Here is an 8,020-nt window from a genome sequence, read left to right as displayed (position 1 = left end):
CAGCTGAAATGGAGCATGAAATGCTCTCCTCTGGTCCTTGTGGTCCCAGGGGATGAAGTGAGTGACAAGCACAGCACCCCAAGTCAGCTTTACCTCTGGATGAGCCCCAGCAGGGAGCTGGCACGGAGGACGTGCTGTCCCTGGCGCACGGTAGGTCTCATGGAAGAGCAGGAGGAGGCCTTGCTGACAGGACCTGCTCTTCACCTCCGGGCTGCTCCCTGGGAAGGTGCAGAAGGCTGGGAAAGCTGCTCTGCTCCTCGCAGCCCTGCTCCTTCCCACTGGCCCCACAGGAGATACCATCTCGGGGCCACACCCGGTGCGATGGGGATGATGGCACAGGTGAAACTGCTGCAGGGATCCCTAGGGTGATGACATCACATTGCTGGAGCAGACGTTGCCTTGTTTATTAAGTGTTCTGGTGGCAGGAGAAGTTCACAGTCTGAGTTAGCTGAGCCCCAACAAACCTCTTCTTTCGATTTCCTGAATACAGGTGCTGTGGAGCAGGAGTTAACCAGAAAAGATATTGTGCCCTGAGAAACCCCTACCGTGCAGCCTGAGGGGCTCACAGGGTCACAGCCCCACCAGCAGCTACATCATCTCCTCACCAGCAAGCAGCAACACTAGGGCCAGCTTGTCCTTCACTTCATGCCAAGTGGCTATGGGGAACTCCCAAAACCTGTGGCCGTTTGCTTATATGCCCTTATATATTGTATGCGGTAGCATGGGCCATGGCAAAAAATATGCATGTCTGTCCTCTTTTCTTTGCAGCATGCACGAAGCCCTGAAGATTCAGATGAAGAAGAGGAGGTTTCCATTTCTCCTTTTTATTTCAATTTTGATTGCCTCAGAGATACCCTCGTGCCAAGGGTGCAGGTCTTCCCCACTGCCACCTCTGTCCCCATGAGCAGCATGCGTGGGAGCAACAGCCCACAGGCGAAGGCCAGGACTGCCATGGGAGCATGGAGGCCGGAGCGGCTCTGCCAGGAGGGCAAGGATGAGCCCCTCGGCCTCCTCCCCCTTGGGCCAGCGCCATGGCAGGGCCAGGCAGGCAATGTCCTGCTGGTGGGACGGCTTGGCACAGCAGGTCTCTGCGGGTCCACCTCCACTCGTGAGCACCCCAGGCTCAGCTCATGGTTTCCCATCGCATGTCCTGCCCTTAGTCATGCTCTTGTCTGTAGCTGTGGGTGCAGACGACAAATCCAGGCTGGACCTGTTCTGTCCCCACTGGGATCAGAGAGGGCTGGTGCGGTGCAGGGGCTGTGACATTTGGCAGAGGTGCAATACATGGCAATGGCCCCAGAGCTTGCACATAAGGAAGCCCAAACCAGCACGAGGACCTTGCTCCAGCTCTCTGGCTCCAGGTGCATGTTTCATGGAGCTTGTGCTGGCAGAGAGGTTACGTTTTTGATTGCTGTCTCCGTACTAAGTAGGTTGTGTTGTGGCTGGGCTGTGTTTGACAGCTTTGGCTCTGCCAAGTAAACTGTGAGGCTGCTTACGGTGGTTGGCAGGACCATGCTGGGTCCTCACACATGGGCTGTCTGCAAGTAGACAGGCCTGAAATAGAGTTGGTTTCCAGACTGGGTCTTCTTCCACCTCTTCTGGACCAGGGAGGACATAAGTGTCCCGAGAGGTTGTGCTTCCAATGAGAAAACAAATGCAATAACCTCAAGGGGTGCAACCGTCATGGCCAGACAGGTTTGCTGGCTCTTGGCGAGGGCCAAATTCCCAGGAACTACCTTGGGCAGCACCAGCAAGATGTGCAATCCCAAGGTGTGGAGTAAAACACCTACATTGCAGACAAGCTTGAACCATTCTTCTCTCAAGTATGATTTTATCAGCCCATCCTCTCCTCCGCTGCCAAGGCTTTTGAAGCTGCAGCTAAGCTGGGAGTCTGAGTAGCATATCCAGCAGCATCCTTGATGTGGCAAGGTGGCAGTGACATGGGCGTTGGGAAGGGTAATGGCAAGATGGTGCTTCCTTCAAAACCATTCAGATATCAACAGGCTGAATGGGTTATGAGTGTCTGTGTCCCTTTACAGTGTCACACTGGGTAGACGGGATGGAATGGAATGGATACCACAAAGGCTGACCCTTAGCTACTCTGGACAACTGGAAGGTCCCTCAGGAGCAAGACAGAGGTGGCAAGGGAATTTAGGACTGCCAGACACACTGAGAGACCCCAAGCACACAGCGATTGCAGCAAGTGCATATGTTGCTGCCAGCCTTGTGTGATACTGCAGAACATGCGCTGACTTGATTTGTTGTGCTTTTACATTGCTGGAGTAAGAAGGCTGCTAATCCATCTGTCGGAGGTATTTTGTCACATGAATTTTATGGACTGTGGTAAATAAGTGTTGATGTTTTGCTGAATTAAAATTGAATTTAAGTGTAACCCTTGTCTCTTGCCAGTTGAGGTCATGTGGCACTCTGAGACTGGTTTGTGGAGACTGCCTGCAGTTCTGTTTATTTAGTAAAATATTTTGGCAAAGCTGTAACATCCTGTTTCCCTGCTCTGAGCAGATAGAAGTAGTTAAAGAAGCGCAGAACTTCAGTACAGTCACAATTTAGCCTTAGGAACAAGTTGCTGGTGGCAGCTAGAAGCTACATGAGATTTTTACGAGTCCAAAACAAGTTGCAAACAGAACCACAGAACAAAGTAATCCCTTTGGCAAAGAGTAACTCTAGGAAGCTGAAGTGCCAGGCACGAATGCAGGCAGGACGAGTGCTGGTGAGATCTGCAACCCCATTTACCCCAGTTGATCCCTCTCCCAGTGCATACAATGCTGCGGTGCAGAGCTGGAGGGTGAGTGGGACGGGCTCGCCGGGGTGGGTGCGGGACAGCTGGAAGGAGCAGAGCTGCACCTCTCTCCTGCCTTTTGAAGGGGATGCCACCCATGAGGCAGTTTCTTTGCATACTTGGCTGCAGCGTCTCAGTGCTGGGTGGGCTGAGCAGGAGACTACCAGGCTCAAAGGGACAGAATTTATTATTTTATTTAAATATAAGGAATCCATGGCTGCATCCTCTCTACAAGGTCTCAGTGTGCAACCTGTGGCATTTTGGGAACACTGGCCCTTCTCACTGTCACCACCAGTGTCAGTCCCCATACATGGGCTCTGAACAGGGTGAGACATGGTAAATAAATACTACTCCAGCTGTGCTCTCAGCTGGTGGCTACAAAGCCCCTTGAAACCACAGCCTAACCTCTGGGGGATTTCCTCCAAGCCCTGTTGTTTCAATGAGCTGAAAAGCTTCTATGAAGCCAAGGACCCAGGTATTTGTTTAAAACCAGGCAGCTTATCAAGGGCATGAATTAGTTGAATAGAAAAGTAACTTTCTGATCTGGTGGAAATAGCTTTGCAAGACCTGGCACTTGCCCAGTGGAAGACCAACCAAGTGATCCTGCCAGTTCAGGACTGGATCAGTAGAGAGGGTGGTGCCGGCTCCTCCTGTCCAAGCAGCCCTTCCCGGAAGCTCAGCATGGACACCCTGATAAGCTGCTGGAGGAACCGCTGAGCACACGCTTTGCCTTTGCAGTTATTTCTGCAGAAGTTGTGAAAGCAGAGAGGAACTGCTTCCAAACTGCTGAGTGCGCCTGATGTCATAAACCAGCCACACAAGTGGCTCGTTCTGGCCGGCACCAGCATCCGGGCACCTTGAGGATCAATGGTCCAGCTCTGTCACAGGAGCCATGTCATTCACAACTTCTCCAGAGCTGTGGGACCCCTTTCTTAGCACCATAACCCACACTGTCCCATGAGCACCCAAACACTTGTGGGTGTTTTCTTCAGGGAAGCAAGGCTGACACTTGATGAGTGGGCATCAACAGGAGCTCGAGCTTGCACCTACTCATCATCTCCCAAAGCAAAAGATCTTTCATGAGAAATCTGTGAAAATGTCCTGAAAGGAAAATTCAGGGCTCACCAAGTCTCTGAGAGGTGCAAATACAAGCTTGCAGGCCTGGAAAAAAGTGAGATGATGAGGCAGGGGGTTTCTGCATCCCAAGGGGTGTGATGATCAATGCCCATGGCAGCAAGGGTGCTGCTGGCCCCCATGCTGCAAGGACACCTGAGCCCTCAGGGGTTGTGTGGCTTGTTTGTGAACAGGGCAGCAGCAGCGCAAACTTCTTGTGGGAGTAAAGGTTTTTGCAGTTATTGAAGAGAGGGCTGTGGCCTGGGGAGTGATGGACCAGTGAAAAGGTGTTTTGTTGGGACTTGGTTTTCTCCTGGGATCGTGCTGACGCCAGCAGGGCTGGAGCTCTCCCTTGGCAGGGAGCGGGGAAATGGAGGAAGCAGATGTGTTGCCATGGCAATGCAGGGAGCAGCCACCATCGGCACAGGCCTCCTTTCCTTCCGCTTTTCAGCCCGCACTGGGAGCCCGCGGCAGGGACTGGCTGTCTTGGGTGCCCCACGGCCACCCACAGCCTGGTGGCACCGCTCACCCCAAGCGAGGCAGTGGGACAGGAGGACTGCAGCTCCCACAGCTAGACTGTGGCACAGGGCTCCTGCTGCCACTCCCCAGCACCAGGTTTGCCACTAGGACACTTGGGGCTTTCATTTAAAAAAAAAAAAAAGCCTGTGTTTACTTAAGCTGCTTTTTTTTCCAAGCTCCATAGCTCGGATTCCGATTAGGTAGGCTTCAAGAGTCCTCATTCATAAGGGTGCAGGAAGCCAAGTCATGCTGAGAGAAGTTACACCTAAATATGAAAAACTGCCCAAAACTTGCAGATTTCAGACCTAATGATTTCTGTGTCCCAGGTCTTGCAAAATATTTATTGATTCTTTTTCAGGAAACAAAACAAAAATAAAACAATCAGATAAACAAAACAAACATAAACTAAAACAAACAAACAAAAAATTCCCCATGAAGCCAAAAAAACCAGGTTCCTTTATTGGGCCAGCAGATGACCAAAGTGGCAGATTTCCCAAAGCAGGTCTTCCCCTTGTGCCCCCAGCCCCCCAAGGCAGGAGCACAGGGCACTGAGAGTGTCTGTGCATCATCCCACCAGAAAGGGCAACAAACCCCAAAACACGAGGTACAAGGGCTGTGTGGCAGAGGGCAGGTGAGGCCAGCTGAGGTGCCCCAGGTGTCACTGGTGGCTCTCTGCTCCACTGCTGCAGGTGTGCTCACTCCTGCCAGGAACCGGTCCTGTCTGTCTTGGTCTTCAGCACAGGATATTTTAAACAGGGATTAGAGGATGAGGAATAATTCCTGACTGAACTTATCAGCAGGCTCCAGAGGTAGGATGTTCAGTGGTACAACTGGTCATGGATGGCTATGTCCTTCTCAGGAAAGACAGGTCAGCCAGGCGAGGTGGTGGAGTTGCTCTTTACGTGAGAGAGCAACTACAATGTATTGAGTGCTGTCCAGGGGCGGATGAGGAGCGAGTTGAGAGTCTGTGGGTGAGAATTAAGGGGCAGGCTGGCAGGGGTGATACTGTTGTGGGTGTTCGTTACAGGCCACCAGATCAGGATGGGGGAGCTGGGTCTCTTTAGCTTGGAGGAGACTGAGGGGTGACCTCATGAATGTTTACAAATATATAAAGGATGAGTGTCATGAGGATGGAGCCAGGCTCTTCTCGGTGACAGCCAATGATAGGACAAGGGGTAATGGGTATAAACTAGAACACAGGAGGTTCCACTTAAATTTGAGAAGGAGCTTCTTCACAGTAAGGGTGACAGACACTGGAACAGGCTGCCCAGGGAGGTTGTGGAGTCTCCTACTCTGGAGACATTCAAACCCACCTGGACACCTTCCTCTGTAATCTCATCTGGGTGTTCCTGCTCCAGCGGGGAGATTGCACTGGATGAGCTTTCGAGGTCCCTTCCAGTCCCTGACATTCTGTGATTCTGTGAATTAGGTCCTGCTGCCTCGGACCCCTCGGGTGGCACAGGCTGCTTCCTCCTCCTTCAGCTCCTTTCTCGATCCTTTAGCTGGAGGTGGAAGGTGAGCAGTAACTACAACGTGATGCTTTATCTCAGGCAGCCAAAAGGAGGAGAGCCCTGCCCAAATGATTTACAGTCGGATACCGCTGCTCCTGGGTGTTTAAGGGTGCTTGATCCCAGCAGCTGGGTGGTATGCTCTGTATAGCACAGGCCAGCTGAAAAACTTTAGCCAGGGTTTCGGTAGGGGCTGAGACACTGTCCAAACAAAAGTGAGCAATGTCCCCCCAAGTCAATCATTAATAATATGTGTGTGGATGTTTTCCCTTGACAACAGCATAATTGAGTCTCAGCCTTATCTAAATCTCACTTAACCAATTTTCCAAGACAGTTTTAAAAAGTGACTGGAAACTGCATTGAAATCCATCCATTTAAGCTGGAATTTCATCCAGTACTTGTTTAGAAGAAGTTATGCCCAACAGATCTGCTTAATGTATGAGTGTGTTTTCCTTACACATTGCCTGCCTTGACATTATTCTATCAGAGATTGCTCAGCTGTTGGGGATCTGTGATAATGATGATTTAGAGACAAGGCCAGCAAGGAATTCAGACAGAGTACAAACAAATGGCCCAAAGCTGCCTCCACCTCAAGCATATTTCCATTTTTCACATCCTTCTTCTCTACAGCGTAGAAGGCTCAGAGCACTCCATAAGTACATGTTTACAGCTGCTTCAGGCCTCCAAGGGTATCTCACATTAAACCATCTCTCATTATATAAGAAACGTTTCCAGTTTTAGGAGCCCTTAAATTGAATTCCATTAATGTTGTGCTTCTGCTAGTCCTGAAGCTCTTTCATCGGGTTTTGATCCCATCTTTATGTGTGCCTTGGATGCTTTGGTTGCTTTCCAAGATAGCAAGACTGATTCCCTGTTTTTTAATAACACGGTGTCCCCGAGCACTTTATTTTCAGGTCTTTAATGTCTTATTTGCCACGGGTGCACAGATAATGCAATGGATGCCAGATTTATTACGCCTTATGGAGCATTCTGTGGATTTTTTTCCCTATTGCAGTCCACATGAATAAGTTTGTTTATTCTGCAAAACTTCAAAGCATTTGAATTTAAACATTTTGCTTTGCCTTTTATGGCTGTAGAAAAGAGAGGTGAGACCTCAGGGTGTGGGACTCTTCCACTGTGTCACTGACGGGCAGCAGATATTACAGATGCTGGGGGAAACCGAGGACACACCAGGCAACATCTGACACGGGTAAAGGGCTGAGATGAGGAGCAGGCTGAGTAGTGCTGCTGTCAGAGACAGGAGGAGCTGAGACACCTCAGCCCTTGCACAGCCCTGGCTTGTGTGGCAGGGAATGGGTGATGGTCCCTCTTGGATTATAACCCTTTCTCAGGTGAAAAAGATAGAATTCAGTAAATATGCTGCTGGGGGTGGGCTTAGAGAAGCCTTTCTCCTTCCCTTGCTAATTAGCTCCCTGGGCACACACTGAGCATGATGCTGGCCGTTGCCCCAGAAAGGGGGTTGTGTCTGGTCACCCATGCCAGGAGGGTTCCCTGGAACAGTCCCAGCTACACGTGCAAGTTAGAGCCTGGTACCCAGCATCTCACTCGCTGCCCTGCAAACAGCTGCTCTGTGATTCTGCCATGTCTATCCCCACAATTGACATGGAGGAGCATTTAAAGGAGTTTGTCAAGCTGACAAGAGGTGATGTAAAATAATCTTAGGTTGTCAGGTGAAATTCACTGATGAAATAACCTTTTACAGCTCTGCATCTCAGCAGACTTCCCTGAAAATCTCTTTCAAAACTCCATGTGCAGTAATGGAGGGGTGTATGCAGCCAGCAGTGTTGGTAAGGAGATCTTTCCACTTTCCTTGTGTAACAGATCCAGAGGACAGTTGCATATACACCAGACAGTAATTAAGCTGATATGCCATGGTAGGAAATGTAGTTCCAGCCCTGGGCAGGGGCTGGGTTCACCTGCCAAGTCCCTCCAGGAGGGTCTCCAGCTGAGCAAAGTTCCTGAGCAGCTGGGCTGCAAAAGGAGCTGGCAGAGGCTGAGTAAAGCCAATGACAGGTGACACAGCACCACAGGAGCCCTTGGCAGTGTAGCTGCTCCCTGCATC

This window comes from Streptopelia decaocto, assembly GCF_964273445.1.
Source record: "Streptopelia decaocto genome assembly, chromosome: 5".
NCBI lineage: Eukaryota > Metazoa > Chordata > Aves > Columbiformes > Columbidae > Streptopelia > Streptopelia decaocto.
Note: the sequence above shows the minus strand (reverse complement) of the source record.